Here is a 21,747-nt window from a genome sequence, read left to right as displayed (position 1 = left end):
ACACCCTCGTTCAGCCACCCACCCACATGGTTTCTATGCGCACAACATTAGTGCTGCGTTTAAGATTTCGATGCTCTCTCTCTCGTTCACCCCATGCCATCGCGGTGTATTCCCAACTCTGTGTTACCCAACTAACCATCCACTGTGCCACATGCTCAGTCTCAGTCTCACATTGTCCTCCGTACCTTTCGCATCGTTCCCGCCAGGAGGGTACTTTGGTTTAACAATTTGGTGTTATCCAACCATCAAGTGACTTTCGCTGACTTGACGGTTGGCACACAAAAGAGGGTGCAAATTGCCCACGTGACAGGAAACACAATTAATCCTTCCTGCTGAAACTTGAGACGACCGGAATTGAGCAACATTTTGTGATTACCATTTTTTTGGCTACTTCTTAACTTTCACAGAGTGAAAAACACCGAGTGTACAATAAATTTAATAATTTATGTGACAAACAGAAAACATTTGTGGATTTATATTTTGAAAACTTAATTTCCGTGCTTGGTGGGGAAAAAATACGTTGGGGACAGTGAAAACAGCCCCGAGAGTTTAAACTTCTGGGTGTAGTGTAGGTGAACCGAAAAGCCGAAAGCGAGAAAGGAAAAAAAAAGTCTCACCTTTTTGAGGATGATGTGAGAAATTTAATAATGTTTTAGTGAAGTTGTTGGAAAAAAAAGGTAAAATCGAGAATTTTCCTTGTAGCAGCATATCCTGGCAATTTTCTCCCTTTGAGAGTGCTTTTTTTCCGTGAAATTCACACACAAACGACTGATCTTTTGGCTTCTCTTAAGACGATGTTTAAGTTTTGCTATCTCCCATGCTAGATATTCACCACCCTCGCGGCAATCTCACGTTACGAGGATATAGATAAAAAAAAAAGAAAAACCTTCAAAAGGGAAATTGTGCTAAAACAGAAGTTTTATTAAATAAGTTTGAATTTTTTGTCAGAAGAGGAAAACTGAATAGGAAATAATGATGCGATGATATTTAGTGAGAAATTGCAAGAAAATTAGAGGGAAAAATTATTATAGTCACATTGAGCCTGAATCGTGTAGACGTAGAGGAAGTATTGTGGTTTCATAATTTACATTGTTTGCATGTAAATATTTAATAACACAAATTGCATGTGTTAATAAATTTGTTTAATTGCTGAGAGATTATATATAAAATGTAAATACTAGTTCTAAATTGCCAACATTAACGTTCATTATTTTACACGATAGCGTTAGTGGGAGAGAAAAGTTAATATTTCTGAATAAATTAGCATTTTAAAATATATTTTGTATTTGTACAAAAAGAAAATTTATTTAATAATTTACAAATAAAATTCGATATACATTGAAGGTGTTAATAAATTAATAAAATATTTACTTATTGGAATGAGCTTGAAAGCTCTCATAATTTGATGAAACGTTAAAAAAGGTTCAAGCTGATAAAGTTCCAAAGAGAAGAGATATTAAATGAAATTATCAACTAATTATATATAATCTATTTTTTATATTAAAAAAATGATGTTTAATAAAAATACAATAAATTCGCATTGAGAGATCAAATTAATCAAGTATTGAACAATGGAATTGAATGGAAAAATTTTATTTTTATCAATATTGCATGCAAAGATAAATTTTTTTTGATAAGTATTGCTATTATAGCAAATAATTGCATTTGAAATTGTGAACATAAATCTTATGCAAACTGTATGTAAACTTTATCACAGAATCTTACATATTTTTCTAAATTAATAATAAAAAAAAGAAAATAGGATTTTCCTGTCAAATTTCATACCTAATGAAGAATAAATAACTTCCATATAAACATTTCAAGGAAAATAAAAATCATAAATTTCCTAAAGGACGTTTTGTACAACATAAAGTCCCTAAAATTGGATCAGTTCCAGATATTAAATCATTCAAGGGCATGTGTAAGAACTTGATAATAGCATGGATATCTTTGAAAATATGTTGAAACATTGATGATTTTTCCAGCCAAAATTAAAATTTTTAGTAAATTTTCACGTACATAATTCACTGAATTTAAATACTAATCATTATCCTTTTTTTTAGTCCTAAGTGCATATTAAAATCAAAATATTGTTCGTTTATCCGGCAATTTTCATTCATATACCTATTATTATTTATAACAATTTTTTTCTACAACAACGACATTCTATCTAAAATATCCGATCTAATTATTCAAGAAGTGCCCCATTTCCACACTGTCCTATCTTTCCTAATATCACTGCCATTTTTTTAAAGTTCAAACTGCAATGAGCTCTAAATTTTTACATAATGTGCTCTTAAATTGTTTTTCAGTAAATAAATTCCCTAGAAAATAAAGTTTAATTTTCCTAAATCTTTTATAGTCAAGATTAAGGAAATATGTGGTAGGTACACATAAGTTATATTATCAAAATAGCTATTGGAAAATTAGAAAAATCACAAAAATTTTGTGAATGAGAAGTTTATATGCCTTTATTGGATACTGACCATTTTTTATCGCCAATCCATTAAATTTTTCAATTCGAAAAGTTTTTATTTGCACGAGGCTTGCTCTGCCAACTTTATTGGAGCCAGCCGAAAAGTAAGTGGAAGAAGTTGTATTTTCTTCAAGTCTCACAACTTTGCATCACTTTGTTGAAATCCGTATGTTTGAGGCAGACTGAGAGTGATTTTTGTGAAAATTTTCGCACATAATGTTGTACTTTCTATAGGCAAAAGAGACAACCAGAATTGCCAAAAAAAAGCTCCTCTGGGAGGCCTCTGCAAGGGAGTTGGTCCACGCGTGGGAAAAAAAGCGCATTAATTTGTCAGAGCTGAAGTTTGCGGATTACAGAGTTGACAAGATGGAAAACTTATGTAACATTGATTGCAAAAATTTCAGAGCAGTGTTAAAATTTCTGCAAATATTTGACAATGATGAGGAACTGCAAACAAGCATGAAGAATTAGTAAAAGTGACTATTTACCCGGAGAATTAGTCTCAAAGTTTTTGCAGAATTCGTTGACAATTTCTCACCCGGCACAAGAGGAAGGAAATGGTGTGGAAAGAATGAGGGAGTTTTTGGAGATATTTATCGTAATTTTGGTCAATTAATTAGTATTATATTTGCCTAGTTAAGAGAATTGAGTGATGCCTTTTGGTTTGGAAAATTGAAACTTCCTGAAGGGAAATTCCTGCGCCTGACTGGAATGGTGGAAACCTATGGCGTATCTTTGGACAATGTTTGATACATTGCACGAATTAATTAGTGGTGCTGTGATGGAGAAAAAAATATGCTCGAGGGGGTTCGAGGGATGGATGGAAGAAAAGAATATCTTCGCATATCAAAAATCCACTTGGAAGCTGACGGATGATTATTAAGCTCATGATAGGAAAGATGCTTCCAACTGTTTTAAACGACTCTCTCATAAATCAACCTTGTTCTTTCTGCTTCCTCACACTTCATCGCTGAAACCACAGTGGCGACCTACACATAATACCAGGGGGTGGATAATTTTCGTGTGAAGAAGACCCAGAGGGGTGCTCACTTGAAATTAATTGGTACTATGATTATATATCTTTGCTTGGTAATCTTTTTGTTCTTTGGCTTAGGAAGCCAGTGAGGATAAAAAGTGTGAAGAAGCTTTTGCTTTGGTTGGTGTTTGGCTTATTTTTTTAGAAGCATATTTTTTATATACATACATTCCTTATTTCTTTAATTAAATTCCTTTCATTGCACTTTTGCACTTTTCTCGTTTAGATCTTTTTTTTTCTGGGATTCTGTACACATAAACGTATGCACTTTGTACATGAGAACTTTGCATATTAATACGAGAGAACGAATTCTTAGGGGAGCTTCAAAGTTGACCTACTTGATGTATTTACAACCACAAAGCATAACAAATACAAGACATACAAATTGAATAATCCAGGAGTTAGCAGAGACAGCAATTTATGGTTTTGAAATGAATAAGAGAAAATTATGTTTGCATAGGTAGTATTTAGAAAATTTAAGTATTATTCGGTTTTATGATATTATTTAGATTAAACAGAAGGTTTTAAATAGCAAAAAATAGTATTTTTATCATAATTATCATAACATAATCATCCGTTGGTATGTACATTAAAATCTAGGAGATAGATGATGTTTTTAATATTAGAAAAATAATTTTAAATTCTTTTAAAATTTTTGCTAGAAAATTCCAATAGCCTACATCTTTATTTTAAATTTAGAAAATATTTGAAAACTCACATATGGACTATGAGCCAAGAATAATAAAATCTTTCAACAATATGGCTCAATTTAAATATTTTAAATAAAAACTGATGCAACGTCTTGTATTTTTATATTTATTTATTGCATATTTCTGAATTGTTGTATATTTGTCATTCATGCCATTCTATACTTAGGAAATTTCCATATTTTTCCCATGTACATACATGCATTGTATTTGCAATTCCAATATGATTGACCCCTTATGAACATGGGTTTGGGTAGCGGGAAAGAGCTTTATTCCCCCAACTCCAGAGAGCCTGGGGTATCTCCACCCTTGGTGAGAAATTACAATGGAGAGTGTGTTGTGTGAAAATAAGCGGCAATTTGTTGGGAAGGAGGTGGAGTGCTGGGTGAGAAGTGGCGTAGAATAATAAAAGCATCTTTGGCAAACATATTCAAAATGTCCAATTCTGCGTGCTGTGAAAATTGTCTCTCTTAATTCCTCTTCCTCTGTGAGGACTTTTTGTCTGTGCGACTACTGCCGTAGTCGCCATAGCACCTCAAGCGGGATAAAACATCTCACGGAATATCTTTTCATTCTTAATTACCTAAAATATAATTCGAAAAGTTCCTTATTATCTACCATTCTCTTTTAGCATTCACAGGGAAATATCGTTTGGGAGAAATTTTCCAATAATTTCACCTCTATTGCATGGGGAGCGTGTCTCTTTTACGGACAAACGATACTATCTATAGCACACACAAAGTTGTAAATTTATTTATCAGTTTGTGGAAAAGTACAGAAGAAACCACGACGTGGAAGCTCTCTATGGGTGAGCTTTTTGGGTTGTATGAAAATTATGTGGGGATGGAAAGCAGTAAATTGCAAACTTAGCTCTATGCATAATTTTTCATTTGAAAATACCCCTTAGAATTACCCAATAAAATGCAAACTGTGTTACACTGAAAGCGTATATAATATGGGAGAATGAAAATGAACTTCAACGTATTGTAGCAAATTTTCTTTATTAGCATAGAAAGTACGGGGAATACATGGTGTGTAAATCAATGGACAGTGGAGCTTTCTCAACTCACTTGGAAATCCTTTTTTGTTCTCATTAGTTTTGAGCCTTTTTGGCGGTGTTCCCACAGCAGAACCACTCGACAATTGATGTTTTGTTTGGTGAGTGTACGGAGTGAAAAAAAAGCGGAAAAGTCGTGAATTTGATCTTCCCACCCAACGCAACTCAAAGTTTTTCGTTTTAGCTTCACGGAAAAGAATATATGGGAATGGAAAGAGCACCATGAGAAAGCTCGCAAAATTCATACACTCCACACTGGGTAATATTTCAATTAGATCCCCTCAATGAGATTTTCCAGCGTGAGGAAGAGCTGCAAATTATTCATGTGCCTCCTTGTGAGTTGTTATGAGGCCCTCCATAGAAGTTATGTACATTAGGACCTAAATGAAAAAGAAACTCTCAAAGCCACGAGAAATTTCCTTGATAAATAACATAATCTCGACATAAAGTGTATGCGAGAAAAACCTTCAGGGCGTTAAATCATATGCCACATTATTGAAGTATTGAGCAGAAATAATGTATGTCTTAATAAAATTAGAAGCTTTTAATTTTTCATTGAGCTTTTTATACATCACTCCGCTTTATTAGCTCTCATTCACAGAACTCATGAGAGCTTAATCCATCCTGATTTTGGTAAAAAGAATCTGATCTCAACGAGAAATAAATCCTTAAACAAACAAAGTCAAATGTGAATAAATCTTTCAACTTTTTAGCTAGGTAATTCATAATTTAGAACGCATTTTCACATTCATTTTTTGGGAAAAATATTGCATAATTAAATTAAATGTTTTATATTATACGAACATAATTATATCTTCGTCTAGTGTGTTTGCTTTTATGTTTTGTGCATAAAAATAAAGTGAAATCACAGAATACCCCATTTTAAAAATATCATAAAGGTATGTATTATGTAAATTGAATGATGGGAAAAGTTCAGACTGATGTTTACGAATCCCACCCACCTATCTTTATGAAAGAAAGATTGGTATTTGGTGTCTCTTTGACTGGAAGCTTTATAATGCTTATATCTGTGACATGTTTATTTTCTTTTTGAGAACAGAAAGATATTTTTGTTCGATATTTTTCGAAATGGTTTAGGGGAGTGGTTTTCTAGCATTTCCGTTGATGTGTGATATTCATGTCAATGTGAGCTTTTCATGAAGCTTTATTTGAAAGTTTGAATTCAATCACATTGCGGAGGAGTATAAAAAGAATTCAATATGAGGTGTAGGAGTTTTTCGCATCACAATTGACCTACTATACCTACTCCTTTTGTATGGAAAAATTAATATTTTCAACAATTTATTTCAATAATTTTTAATTTAGACTGACTCCCAATTATTAAAAGAAAGTTGTTATAAACCTACATATTTATTTTAAAGTTCGTAAATTTTTATTGGCATTTTGTACCGATTGAAGAATCATATATTTTGCAGACTTTCTGCATTACATCATTCTTTTCTCAATATTTTTTACGGAACACATTGCAGATGCAAATAACATTATTTGCTTGGATATTCTTTTTCGGGAAAATCATGGAAAATGGATAATGCTGTGGATTATGTTAAACTGACATGCGAAATTGATCACATTTTTCATAAAGCTTTTAAAATCTATATTCGTATCTCCTATATGTATGTATTTTCACGACTCTAAACATTTATGCTCGATTTGAAGCATTTAAAAAGAGGTATTGTTTGCATATTCATTTCGTTTTCCGATGTGAGTGATTTACGAATGTTGTTTGTTCTGAAAAACAATTGTCAACAAATTCCTATCAACAAGTTTTTAATTTGTACGTAGCAAGGGAGCTTCAAGCGGTACAAATAGGGTTATATGCATGAGAGGGATAGAGAATGATATCGACTAAACGGAAATTCCAAATAAACATGCCTCGCAGTGTTGGAATGGGTGGAACATCAAAGTTTACTCTATTGTTTACGTAGACCGGAAATGCTACACAGAATGGATGAAGGATTTCGATCGGGCGTGATACATAATTTTGGTGGAGTTTAAAGATTTCACCTCCAAAGAATATTTTCCAGCTCGTTTATATTCATGGTTACGAGGGTGTGTTATGTGACTTTAACAATATTGACGTATTAGCTGTGAGATAATATTGCGTTTATGCTTGCTTATTCATACATAATCCAAAACATCCGTGGTAATCTTTATAAAATTCCCCCAATAACGACGAATCTTGATTTTTCAGCACATCGGTGTCGCAAAGGATATTTAAATATTTATTCAGTCGATATACATATTAGGTACCGCATAATACATAATAAATCATAATATTTTTGGTTAATTTTTTTCAATTGAATTTCTAAATTAGTATGTAAGAATATAGAAAATAATTTTTTGAATTTGGTTTTTAAAACTTTTTTTTGACTTAACTTGGTGCGGTAGTTTTTTACATAATATTTTGCATAAGTACAATTTTTGATATGCAGAGCCAAAAATTTAAGGAACGTCGTTAAAGCACCCAAATGCAAGCAACACTGATTTCTACTCGCTATTGAAAGCTCCGCTTTACACATACCATGCATATATACAACACACATAATTTAATAAGTTACTCCTTGATTTACCCTCTATATATTGTGATGTTTGGCAAAATTTTACGAAATATTCATTTACTGTGTAACGTTTTGTACTAAAATATGTTACAAACGCAAAAACATTATATTCTTTTGAATGACGATTTAAAATATTCAACCTGAGGTAAAACTAAACAAAGGACTACTCCACAAAAGATCTGACTGTGACTACACAGTTGACGTGAATTGAAGAAGGGTGGGTCAACCAGACCACTTCAGCTTTAGGGCTTGACCCGGTCCTTAAACTCTTATCCTGTCCAATCTGAATTTGCAAAGTGTATTTTCTTTCATTCCCTGCCTCATGTTCATTCCATGCCGCATGACCGGAGGGATGGTTTAACATCGCTTATTTCCCACACAAGTTTCTAAAGCTTTTATGCTATGATGTTTCTATCCACATTCATCACTTTATGTGATATACTGAGAAATATTTGATCTGTAGTTGAAAAGGATTAGTAAATATTATATTATTCGTGTTGATTGCATAAATTCTACATAATTTTAATTATAACAATACATACATATGTACATATACATTATGTAGAGAAATTCTAGAGCTTTTGTTTGTGAAAATCCCCCTTAATTCATTTCCCGCACATTAGAAAGGATAAAATTTAACTGAGAGCCACAAAGTCAGCAATACTGTATTGCTCTTTTCCTTTCTCTCTATTAGCTCAATTTCCATTTAAATCCAGCAAAAAGTGAACTGGAAAAAATGTGTGGTGCTTCTGCCTAGAGGGAAAGTGAGGAAATGTGGTAAAAGTCCACACTAAACTAACAACTTTAATTTTTTCCATTTCCCATAGAAGTATGCAGTAAAATAAAATAAATTACCGAGAAAATTCTCTAAATGTGAGGAATTTATGCAAATTTAAATCTCGTATAGCACATTTCTCCTTCCCCCACAAAGAACAATGTAAAATGGACAGCCAAGTTGATATTCTTGAAGGATATTGCAGTAAAATCCTTTTCAAACATTCCTTGGTGTTTCATTGTGGAATTTTTGGGGTTTTTTTTCATCTGCCCATTTCTACTAAATCTAAATATTTTCATTCGCCATAGCAATTGTCAAGATTCCTCACTATTTCCCTCCCAAGTTGCCATGAGCTTGACAGAAATTACGTACCCCATCGTCTTTCGAATGTGAAAGCTCAAAGGCTCTCGAGGGTTGCAAGCATATTTCCACTACATTTTCGTTTCTTTGATTATTTTATTTTTTTCAAAATGAAAGAAATAAAAATGCAAAGATAAATATATATAAACTGCAAAGATAAAAATTAAATATAGCATGGATGGAACAGTATAAAGCGAAAGAACGGTAAGTAAAACTTACGGGCTGTGATTCTTTCTTTGTCAGTGAAATGTGAAATTGACGGAAAATTGGGGATGGGCAAATTTTGAGGAAGGCTTTCTCGCGCACCGAATCACAGCCAACGCGCAGATATTTTGTGAAATGCCTTAATCGTGGGCGTTGGCTGTGATTCGGTACGCGAGAAAGCCTTCCTCAAAATTTGCCCATCCCCAATTTTCCGTCAATTTCACATTTCACTGACAAAGAAAGAATCACAGCCCGTAAGTTTTACTTACCGTTCTTTCGCTTTATACTGTTCCATCCATGCTATATTTAATTTTTATCTTTGCAGTTTATATATATTTATCTTTGCATTTTTATATGTATATATAATGTACATATATATCTATACATTTATATATATATTTCACTTTACTTTTATATGTGTATATATAAAACGCCCCGCTTCGCGGGGCGTTAGTCATGCAACTCAAGATATGACATGTTAACTTTAAAACGCGATATCTCCGGAACGGCTACATAGATTTTCTTCATTTTTGGCATGGTGGTAGATATTATAGCCAACTATAACATATCAAAATATGAAGCAATTCTATAAAGCGGTGCTCGAGATATTCATCGAAAACTCATCGAAAATTTTGTTTTCGATTTTAGCGCCACTTGCGGTCATTTTTTGAACTTGCAATGTTCCGAGCAGTTGTAGGGCTCGTTAATATCTTTCATTTGACCCCGGGTTGATCAAAATCGGTCAAGCCGTTCTCAAGTTATGGCCGATTTTCGATGAAAAATTGTGGCGGCCATATTGGCTAAACGGCTTGGCCGATTTTCAAAAATGAGGTATCGTTGGAAAGGTCTTGATGGCCCCTACAACATATAAAAATTTCAGCCCTCTAGCTATAATAGCGGCTGAGATATAGCGAAAACAAAATTTGGGGGTTATTCAAAATGGCGGACGGGGGGGGTGGGGGAGTGGATTTGACCTCATAATCGGATTTCTTCCACCCGATATTTAAACTTTGCCGTTGACCGCAAGTCTCTATCTACTACCGTTCTCTCGCAATATACCTTTATACTCCGGCCGGACGGACGGACGGAACAATTTTTGGCGCATACGTTTTTTGGAATGTAGGGACCCTAATTCGTGCTCATCCCGAGTTTGAGCCCGATCTGACGACTTTGCATTTTTGAGTGTACACAGAAGCTGTGCTTCTTTGAAGAAAGAATCACAGCTAAAAAGTGAAGCCCAATGTGAAAGTGTGAAAAAGATAAATTTTTCTTTTCAAAAGAATTCTTGTATTGTGTGCAATAAATCATTCAGTAGTTGTGAAAGGCAGAAAAAAAGAGTTCATACCACTGTGGTGACATCAACAGCCAAGCGCACCTCCACCCACTAGGAGCAATTAATTATTTCTCTGCACTATTTTCACAGCGGATGCGACAGAATTTTCTCGTAGGATATTCCACTTGGGTAGTATTACTCCTCACGAATCATTCATTAATGGTGTTAGGTGCTTTTCAGAACATTACGCTTCATGTTTCGCCAACGCAGTATTTTTTGCACTGCTGTGGTGACACTTTGGACAAAATGTTGAATTCGCACTGCATTCAACTGCCCACAATGAAATATACTATTATGATTTTATGTGCGGAAACTCATTGAAATTTAGCTGAAAATGAGTGATATTAGTAGCCAAAATATTTCATCCAATTCATTCTTATGTAAATAATGCATATAGAAATATGGGATATTAAGGATATTAAGCTTTCAAGTGCGGTTGTTATTGACAGAGTGAAAGGGAACTGTTTTTAGTCCCACACAGTCGCCGGAAATATTTTGTAATATGCCTCAAAAAAGGTTTATTATGCTTATGTAAAATTCAATTTTAGGTAGTTTCTTAATTAGTTTTCACAAGTTATTCCATAGCTGTTTCATTTTTTGGGGGCATTAAATCTCTTAAGTAAAGTTATATGAAATCCTCAAAATGAATAAACTCCTTTTCGAAAAAACTAATTTGTCAAATGTTCACAAAGCTAAGTTAAATATATTTTCTTAAAAGATGAAAGAAAAATTACTCTACAATTTTCAATTTTTTTATGTTGAAAGAAATAATGTTTTAATGTAGATTTTATGTCATATAAAATCTCATCACTTTGAAATCTTCCAGATTGTACTATGTACACGAATATGTGTGAAAAAAAAATAAAACGATTGAATCAGAGATTTGAGTCAAGTAGAAATGTTGTGAAATAATGGGAAATCTTTGACACAAAGCTGCAGTCTTTAGGGGAAATACATCCCTAAATTCTCCTCTCTTTGTTTTCTTTGCTGGAAAATAAGAAAAGTCTCTACAAGTTGATCGAATTTTAAGAGAATTGATGGGATTTTCTTTTCTTTTTTTTGTAAAATAAAGAAGGATTTTTACAGTTTATAATCAAACGTTTTGAGATACCATTTGCCTTTCTACCATACTGCTGACGTAAAAGATAAAAATTTCTAAACTTTCATACGATTTTGAAGTATGTAAAACGACCGGGTTCTGTTTCCTTAACCATTAAGCTGTTTTAAAGAATTAATGACGACGTAATAATTTTCAGTGTTATGTCCGTACCGTCTTGACGAACATATTTTCACGTGACGATTACCGAAAGAGTGAGAATAAGAAAAGTGCGAAATGCCTTGAGGCCCAACACTTAATTACATATTTTCTCTTTTTTAATGATTTCCCCTTCCTGCCAAAATCTCCTCCAGTTTCAGCATAAAAATGAATTATTAGGAAGTTTTTCCTAATGAAGACGCAACAGAGAGCTATACCGCGAGAAAATATTCTGCGTATAACAAAAATTCCTACATTTATCCAACATATTTTTCATATCCCCCCTTTTTTGCGAAAGTCTTTTAATAACATCACTTTGGGAGTCTTTTTTCCGTGAGTGCCACACCGGAGAGCACACAAGAAATATTTCCATCAAATGAGTTTTTTATTATTATTTTTACTCCACTCTTGGGTAAAATAATATTCGAAATAATTTTCCTGATGTTCCCCCATTTTCAAAATGGGGATGCTCTTCAGGGATTTTTTTTCTAAAAGGAAAATTCACGTGGATTTTTTTTCGTGAAGCAATGGTGAAGAGAGCAAAATGATGGGGAACATTTTAATGTAAAATAACATAATAATTTTTGGTGGGGTGGTTAGTTAATTTCCTCTCCATTCTCATGTCACTGCAAGAGTATTATGACTCTATCAGTAGGTCAAAATCTAGAGGCTATTTTTCTCGGTTCCGCCCCCACCAACCAGACCGAAGGTTAATTATGATTTACAGCAATTATTGACACTGTATTCATACGAAAACATGCTCCCTCTTGGTATTTTACCTACTAAATATTCTTCAGAGGAATGCCAAGAGTGTGTACGATATGGTCATAGATTACAGGGTATTCATACAAATAGTCAAATTATATATGGAATATGCATAGCATACGACCCTTTCTAGAGGAAACAAATTGAAATTTTTCTCTCTAACACGTACAAAGATATAAATAGGGTTTATACAGTGAGGAAATTCTAGTGTCAATATAAAAGAATCATAACTTTTGCAGAGATTTCTAGAATTTTAATATTAAAATCTTGTTGATGAAATTGAGCAAATTTTTTTAAATCAAAAATATTCAAAAGGACTTTTTTTACAAGTAATTGTGAAAATTAGTTATTAATCATTGTAGATGTTTTTGTTATAGGAAGTCTTATAATATTTTTGTAAATAATTTTAGAGCATAAGCTGTAATAAAGGTGCATCTTTCATCGAGTATTTTAAATTACATTCTTTTCGGAGAAAGTTTGAAAAGAACTCTGTGAAGCTGAATTATTCATTAAAGTTCTTTGATGAACACACAGTGTACAGAGAATTTAGAAAAATAAAAGAGAAATGTTTCATTAAAATAATTTTCTTTGGATGATGACTGAAAAGACTACATAATCTCAAAGGGTTTTTTGTAAATAAAATATAAGATTGTTTAAAACAGGGTTTAAAAAAAATAAAAATACGATAAGAAGCATAATTCATTATTCAACTCTCTCATACAGTAGATAAGAAATTGAATATCAAATAGATATTCTAATGGTGATTTTTACTATAGAACTAAACTTTTTCTCCGATTTTAATTAGGTACACTAATTTTTCGCGCTATATATTGATAATTACAAACTGAAATACATGTACACATATCTCATTCACTTTTTGCCCTTGTATCCACGTTCTCGCCAAGACGAAATCTCTTTCACATTGCAAATCATGTCTAATTGAATTACATGACTTCGCACAGTAAATAATTAAATTACATTGAGATTCTGTTTTGAATTTCAAACATGCACACATATGTAATTAATACTGATACAGCTAAGGCCTCTGTGGGTAAATAGTTATAGGCTAGGTAGCAGAAATGTGTATGTATACGTAGTATGTGGCTTATGCATATTGCAAATGCAATATAAATGAAATATTAAATTCACATATGGAATAAATTGCTGAATTGAGAGAAGCTCATTGCTGAGTACTTTCGAGAAGCCACAAAATAACCAAATAGGATAATTCAAGCTCTACCCAGTGGCTTTTGAGAAAATGGTCCCTTAATTGCGATTTACGAGGGAATGCACTTCGACAAATTGATTAATTTATCTCCTATGGCGCCAATTTAATTAAATTTCCCACATTTGTAATGCCGGCTTGGTCATTTATTGCTCAATCTCAGACGAAAGCAATAAAATTGTAATACAGATGGATCTCGTCGAAGAATTCAAATCTTTACAAAATCTTAAATATGTTGCATTTTTAGGATATGTATAAGTGGGTATAGTTGGAATGATTTACATTTGGTTCGTTTAAAAGTTTTAAAAGTGTAGTGATACATAATTTCATTAAAACACTACCTATACTAAAAAAAAGTAGAAATATTTTTTATGAAAGCTTTTTATTTTGTAGTTAATAATGCTCAAATACCTTAATGAAAAACATATTTTTGGACTGTGAAATAAATATGTGCAATATATCATATTGTCCTCGCAACAGAATGACTAATTTTCTCTTTCATTTTAAATGTTTCCAAAATGACTTCATTCCTCTTAACTGTCTCCAACAGACACTCTTCTTCCGCCCTTATATACTGGCGTAATGATTAACAAAAAGCTTTTGGCAGAAAGTGCGACTAAACTATGAGAATTTAATATTATTTTTATGCTCACTTTTTTTTGTTCTTTCAATAAAAATTCAAAATAGCATTAGTACTCCATTTTGACTTTGCAAATTAAATAAAATTTAATTTTTGTGGCTTATGTGATGCTTCTCATCATGTTGATGGGTTCATCGTAGAGGTCTGATGAAGAGTGCTGAAGTGCAATTGAAAACTTGCGAAATACTTAATGTGTTTTCGCAATTAACATCATGAAAACTTTTCCTTCCTCCTTTTTGTATGCCAGGGTACAATTTCTTTTTCAACTTGTTGCACCAACGTGGCAGCGAAATTACGTGAGATATGGATGAGAATAGAGTATGAGGTTGCTTTTATCGGAATATAAACACTATTAAATTCGTTTTTTTATTACGTTTTAGTGAGAAGTAAACTTTCGTTCTTTTTACCATTTCTTTCCTATGGTGCAATCGTTGAATTTCTTATCCTGAGCACTATCCGAATGCTAGAGGAGTTCTTAATTTAATACTTAATTAGTGTTAGAGTGATATAGAGCTGAGAAAATGCAATTGCTACTTTTGGGAGAAGAATCATCTACGTCGGTTCTCCTTAAGTTTTTTTCCTTCTTCTTTTGCGGAGTGATTTACGAATTATCGGGAGAACGTGAAAGGAAAAAGATGGAGAGGAAGAGGAAAAAAGATTCGTAAAATTATGTTCTTGCACACTGTGAGAAAAGAGAAATGTTATTAATGGGAAAATGTCTTTTGTCGTGAGAAAGATTCATTGAATCCAATGTCCTTCTCGGTCCCATGTGATCAATTTCACATTATTTTTCTTCGTTTTCTTCCCACCCCCATATCACCAAAACAACGGCAAGACTTTTCTCCTTACTCCCGCATCTTCGACGCCCACAAGACGCCATAGAGAATTTGGAGACAGAGCGAAAAGCTCCACCAAAGTGCACAATTCTTACTCACTTACAATTTTATTTAATTACATGTGGATGGTAGATCCATTTCCACTGTAGCCAAACCCTCCAATTTCCGCCACTCAAGTTGTTATCCTTCCCAAAAGCACAGCTATTTACCTCTCCGCTTCCTATATATACACAAGAATTTATACATATACAGAGGAGAAAATGCTACATTAAGCTCCAAATAGTGTCTAACATCATGTTATTTATATTTGCACTTTGGGCCCTCATTCAAGGAGCGACGATTCTCAGTGTCTAAAGTGCTCTCAATAGTATCCTCTTTCCTAGTCCCTCTTCATTTCCTTTTAATTCGGTGACACCACAAGAAAATTGTAGGTGTACGTGTATGGGAGGAGGGAGCACCTCCCGTCTGAAGCTTCTACTAAAGTGAGTTAGTGGTGCAATGAAAGAATTGAGCTAAAAATTGCTCTAACATCTACATTATACGTATTTGCCCTATTTGCCCAAAGCATTTTGAGTCTTGATCCTTTGTTAGTTTTGTTTGCTACATTACTTAAGGAGGGGCTATTCAGTATAGTATAAATGGGATTTAATTACACTAATCATAAATCGATGCTGGTAGAAATAAATATTTGGAGAAAAACATGTATTAGTTGGTATACCACAATCGTGGCACACCAAGTATTGTAATCATCGGAAAAACCTACCACCTCAGATCGGGCTCAAACTTGGTATGAGCAAGTTTTAGACTTCCCACATTACGAAAATGGTGGTGGAAAATTTTTGATCCGGCCGGCCGGCCGTCCTGCCGGCCGTCCTGCCGGTCGCCCAAACTTTGCCTTATATCTTAAGAACGGTAACAGATAGAGACTTCCGGTTTGAAGTTTTCTATAGAAATGTGGGTGTAAAATTTCATTTTTTCACATTTTCAAAATTCAAAATGGCCGCCGTCCGCCATTTTGAAATACCGTGAACCACTTCCCTTATAGTTAGAGGTCTGAAATTTTAATATGTTGTAGTGCTCAGTGAGATGTTTTCATCAACAAATCATACTTGAAAATCGGTCAAGCGGTTTAGCATATATGGCGGCCTAAAGCAAAAAGTGTTTTTTCAATATAACTCGAGAACGGCTTGACCGATTTTGACCATCTTGGTATCAAATGAAAGGTATTGAGAAGCCCTACAACAGTCTATAACATTCCAAGTTTCAAAAACATCAGCAAGAGGCGCTAAAATCGAAAACAAAAATTGCCTAACTTTAAGGGGCAATATCTCCGAACATCTGTTATAGATTTCCTTTAAATTTTGATATGTTGTAGCCTGACTCAATATCTATCATCAGTCCGAAAATGAAGAAAATCTATGTCCCCGTTTAGAAGATATAGCCATTTGAAAAATTCTTGAATTTGAAAAGTTCTAAGAGCCATATCTCTTGAACGGTCTGTCCGATTTTGCTCAATTTGGTATCAAATTAAAGGTTTTGCAAAACTCTATAACTTTCCGAAACATCAGAAACCTCTAGAACCATTCCTTGTGGACAAAAAGTGCAAAAAACTGTTTTGGTAGAACAAAAATCCGCCATTTTGTGTTCTGGAGGTGACCTTGAAATGTATCGCAATATACATCAGATTATAGCTTATTTTAATAGCTTTCCATAACTAGTCAAGAAATTTCTGTAGGTCTAATAGAACTTAAGATATTAGCATTTTAATCTGTTAAATTGCTTAATTTTACAAAAAATCGACTTTGCCTACTAATACTACTCACAAATTAAATTACAACGCATAGACTGACCCATCCGCGTTGTGGTATACCAACTCTAATAACTGGACGCGTTATGATTGACTTTTTGATTAGAAAAAAAAATGAATGCAAAATTTTTCATTACACGATCAACAAAATACATTTTAAAACCTTTTCAGTGGGATCTTCACATGATAATCCTGCTTTAGGTGGTTTTCCCTAAATTTTCTTGTCATGTATGATTATTTTTTATATCAACAGATATAACACAAAAGCAATATGACTGAATTTCCATTTTGCTTAGCCGTCAATTTGAGGAAAGAGAAATGGAAGAATGGAGAATGCTTGTTTTTTCGAAAGCATTCGGCATGGGGTTTGGAAAGGTTTTTGGGCAATTGAGGCACTCCATGGGGGCAAAAGGGGTTGTACGATACCAAAGGGAGGGGTGTGCAAAAAATGCAGAAATTTCAAATATGCGGATATTGTGCGGAATATTTTTTTAATATGTTTTTTTTTCATTCTTCTGGGGATATTTCTGCTTTTGCTTCGTATTTTTGTAGGCCATATGAATAAAATTTTCCCCATAGTCCTTGGAATTTTTTTTTGCTGAAAGGTACACAAAATCACATATATATATAGGGGAAGGGAATCAAAATCTGCGTCCAAATTGTCCCTCATCCCAAAAGGGACGAAATACTTAGAATAGAGTTGTTATACGGAGATGCAAAAAGTCCTAAAATTAATTATCATTCGAGTTGATTTCTCTATCATCAATATTATTTAATTAGTGACGGAATTAGGCGAATGAATTTACATCCTTTTTCCTCTTTAGCTCCTCCAGTCCCCCCCACAAAACGATCTCTTGTGCTTAAGCTCCGGGGGTTTTTCCCTGTGAAATCGTGAGGCATTAGGAGGATGATGCTATATCCTTTCTCATTGGTACAGTTGAATGGATGAGGAAAAACGACATTTATTTATTGATGGTCCATTGAGTTTGCTTCTCACAACGGTCCGATGATTCTAATAGAAAACAAATATATTAAAGGGGAGTTGCTGGATTTTATTATTTCTGCCGATTCGAGAATCTCCAGCAATCTGTGTGAAGTAGTAAATATCGCTTTGAGTAGGGGTGGCCATCGCAAGTGTGATGCGGGGAGGCCGAAGAAAAATTTATATAAGGCTCAAGGAGGCAGGCATACAATTCACTTTTTGGAAAGGATGAAGACGGCAAAAGGGATCTCATGCCATGGCGCTAAAGCGCCAAATCGACAACAGTTATTTGTCTAGTCCGTGAGTCAGACAATATGTCTCCTGCCGTTTATTGATATCCATCCACCCATTCATTTGATATGTTCTGTAGAACATCCAGCAAGCAAACTTCTATATCCCACCCTCACATTCTCACACTATAGCTTATAAACAAAAGGGGAGTAAAATGACTAAAGGAAACTAAACACACCAAGAAATACTCAAAGAAGGAAATGGAAACGACTGCCAAGTAAGGCGGGCATCCTTGCGCGCGTGTGTGACTCCTTTTTGTGACACAAAACAACTCTTTATATTCAAAAATCCTTTGAACTTCTTTTCATGGTTTTCATTCATGTGTGTAGTTAAATTTAAATTGTTGTAAACAGAATTTTATTTTACAAGAAAAAACTATATAAATAAAAAATATATTTTTGAGGCAAATACTAAAGATGGTAAATAAATGATTAATCTTTAGTTTAATCTTAACCAATCAATAATATTTTAACCCTAAATTCAATTCAATTAAAAAAATTGAATGCTTTATTTTTTAAAAGAAAAATCAATTATAGAGCAATCCTGCTTTACTCTTTAATATTTTGAAAAGTCTACTTTATGTTTGATGAAGGAGGCGCCTGGTGAAAGTAAATGCAGAGCTTTTAAGAAAGAAGTATAGGTAGTTAAAAGCTCTCTCAAAAAAGCAGAAAACTTTTGAACTTTTTCTTGCATAAATTTGAGCGAAAATAAACAGATGAAACAGATAAAATTGAACGTTCAATGTTTCAACGGATGTTTTTGCTATTAAATGAAATAGCTATAGTAATTACATAATATTATTTACAGTATGTGCACCGGTACACTGTATATACACATTATAAATTTAACCGAATAAGTTCATTTGTATGTGGAAGGAAAAACCTGACAAATAATAAACTGCACATCCGGTGGGAGTTTTTGTACCATTTCTACAAACGATAATGTTGTTGTCACAAAATTTGAGAATTACCTGTACTTTGTAGTGATATTTTGTTACCATCATATAGCTAGACGTTTGACGGTGAGAGAATGGTCCAAGAGAAGCTCTCGAAGATTTTCATCGTTTGGTTTGGTGGTGGCAAGCGTAGGAGGATGATTTTTCTCATACACACCAGTTAAAACCTCCTTCCAAGACACATATAACCCCTCGATAGAGCAATGTGTTATCTTATAAAATGGTACTCTTCTAGTCCTTTTCCACGTCCAACCCAAACCTCTTAGCAGCAGCGTCTTCGTGAACGGAAAGAAGAATCCCCTAATCGCACCAATTTACTATCAACCATAACATATTGTTGTTGATTACTTGAAATCATTTCCGATATTTTATTTCTCTCTTCGTATACTTTAGTTTGGATTATGTAATTTTTTTTCTATAGAAAAAGAAAAGCTTTTCAATAGACTACAATTAGATAAATCTTGTCGGAATGTTGCGCAAGATTAGGATCCACTTCAGTTTTTTCATAGTTACTTTAATGATTTTTTTGTGATATCCAAACAATTTTGTACTTTTGCGAGAAAATTTTAGGACAAGTGCCTGACTAATGTAAATATAAATTGTTGGCAGAATTGATATGCGAGCTGTGGATTAAGAATGGTCAACATGGGATTACTTAGTTGTAATTTATGAATATGAATCCACTTTGTTACATGGATATTGCTTTGTTTTCGCAGTATTACAATAAGGGAATTGGGTTAATGGAAAAATTCGGGATGTTTTAAGGCGATAGAATGCAATTAAATTTTATGTATGTACTGTACATGTAAAGTATATACAAATATACGTACTCATACATAGTGCATCAGAAAATACTTTTTGTGACAAAAAGATTTTATGCAAAAGCTTTTTGAAATTTTTCTGTTATCTAGGTCACAGAATCTTTCTTCTTTCTGAAAAATATTTTGTGATTTTAGGTATCAATAATCAATATTAGGCAATAAATTGATTTAGTTTCTATTTCATTTGTTAATTATAGCTCACCCTATGTAGTATCTTGGCTATTGAATTAAAAGAAAGTTGAAAACAAAATGATTTTGCTCCAAATCAGCTCTTCTATTTCTTCCCAAAAAGAAAACTTTCACATATAATGTGATTTTTTCTTGATTTCCCACATTATAAGATTTTCTCTCATCCATTCTTTTTTCAACGATATATATAGAAGGAAGTTTTAGCTTGGTAATTGTGGTCTGTCTATCCTGTGTGTCTTGTGATGAAATCATTTCTCATTCTGCGTGTGGAGTCTTTTCGATTTTATTATGATTGAAGACATCACCTTTAACATAATTTTTATGTAGTATTTTCACGTCCGCACAATTCATATTCCATCTTATTCTCTTTCATATCGCCACGCATTGCATAGCCACCACTTTTACCAAAGACTTTCGCTACATTATTCCTTCCGCCCCCAAAAAGCCAGGCAATACTTGGGGGGTTTCGAATGAAGAAGTAATCAACGGCTTGGCCGATTGGGGAAAGAATGAGTGAGAGTGGTTTTGCGAATGAAATGGGAGAGAGAGAGTCTATGAATTGTTATAGGTTTACGTGCTCCTCGAGGGGATGGGAGGACACCCCATAAAATCCTATATTCCATATATTTTCTTCAATGTATTTTTATACATGCCCCATATTAGGCGATATTATGTAATACATACATTAGTCATATACACTACCCGTCAAAAGTTTCCGGGCAAGCAAAAATGGGGTGTTTTTGAAGGCAAATTTTAAGTGGCTATATCTTCGGCTGTGATTAACCGATTTTCAAAAATTTACCAGTTTTGGAAAGGTACATTTCTCACCTTTCCAAACCTGGTAAATTTTTGAAAATCGGTGAACCCTTTATTTCTTGGCAGCCATTTTGGTAAACCTAGGCAAAAGTATTTTTCTCACAATTTTACAAATTTTCACTTTGACCTTTTGCATCTCGGCCGCTAGTGCACCGATTTTAATAAATAGATAGTCGTTGGAAAGGTAATTTAATTCCCTTTCCAAATCTGGTAAATTTTTGAAAATTGGTCAAGCGGTTCGGTCGTGGCAGCCATTTTAGTGAACCATAGTGAAAAACTACACTTTTGTCTATATCTCAGCTTGTGGTTGACCGATTTGAACAAACTCGGATTCCATTGGAGCTAATCATGTCCCCTAACTTTTAAAAAAAAAATTCATCTCGATCCGTCACGTGGTTCTTTTTTAATGTTTTTTTATGTGATACCCTTATGTTACAAATAGAGTACCCTAACTTCATTCGTTGACCATTTAATTTTTATAAGTTACACTTGGCCCAAATTTCATCAAAATTAAAAGTAGACATTATTATCTAACTTTTAAAAAAAAATTCACTCAAATCCATCAAGGGGTTCTCCTGTAATGTCATTTTTTGTGAAGCTATGCGCGATTTTTGGGTTAAAATTTGGCAATTCGGCTC

General features: G+C 33.6%; 1 protein-coding gene across 2 annotated transcripts in view; it reads left to right on the top strand.

Moving 5' to 3' along the window:
• Positions 1-163: 163 nt before the first annotated feature.
• The window catches only part of LOC129797674 (uncharacterized), a 37,993-nt gene continuing 16,409 nt past the window's right edge, over positions 164-21,747 (top strand). The window contains exon 1 of one of the 2 annotated variants that reach the window (XM_055840462.1): positions 164-677. The gene's annotated coding sequence lies outside the window, so the exon portion shown is untranslated. The remainder of the gene's footprint in view (positions 678-21,747) is intronic. The other variant, XM_055840463.1, reaches the window with a different exon arrangement.

The sequence above is a fragment of the Lutzomyia longipalpis genome, chromosome 1 (genome assembly GCF_024334085.1).
Source record: "Lutzomyia longipalpis isolate SR_M1_2022 chromosome 1, ASM2433408v1".
NCBI lineage: Eukaryota > Metazoa > Arthropoda > Insecta > Diptera > Psychodidae > Lutzomyia > Lutzomyia longipalpis.
This window is presented reverse-complemented; position numbering and strand designations above follow the sequence as displayed.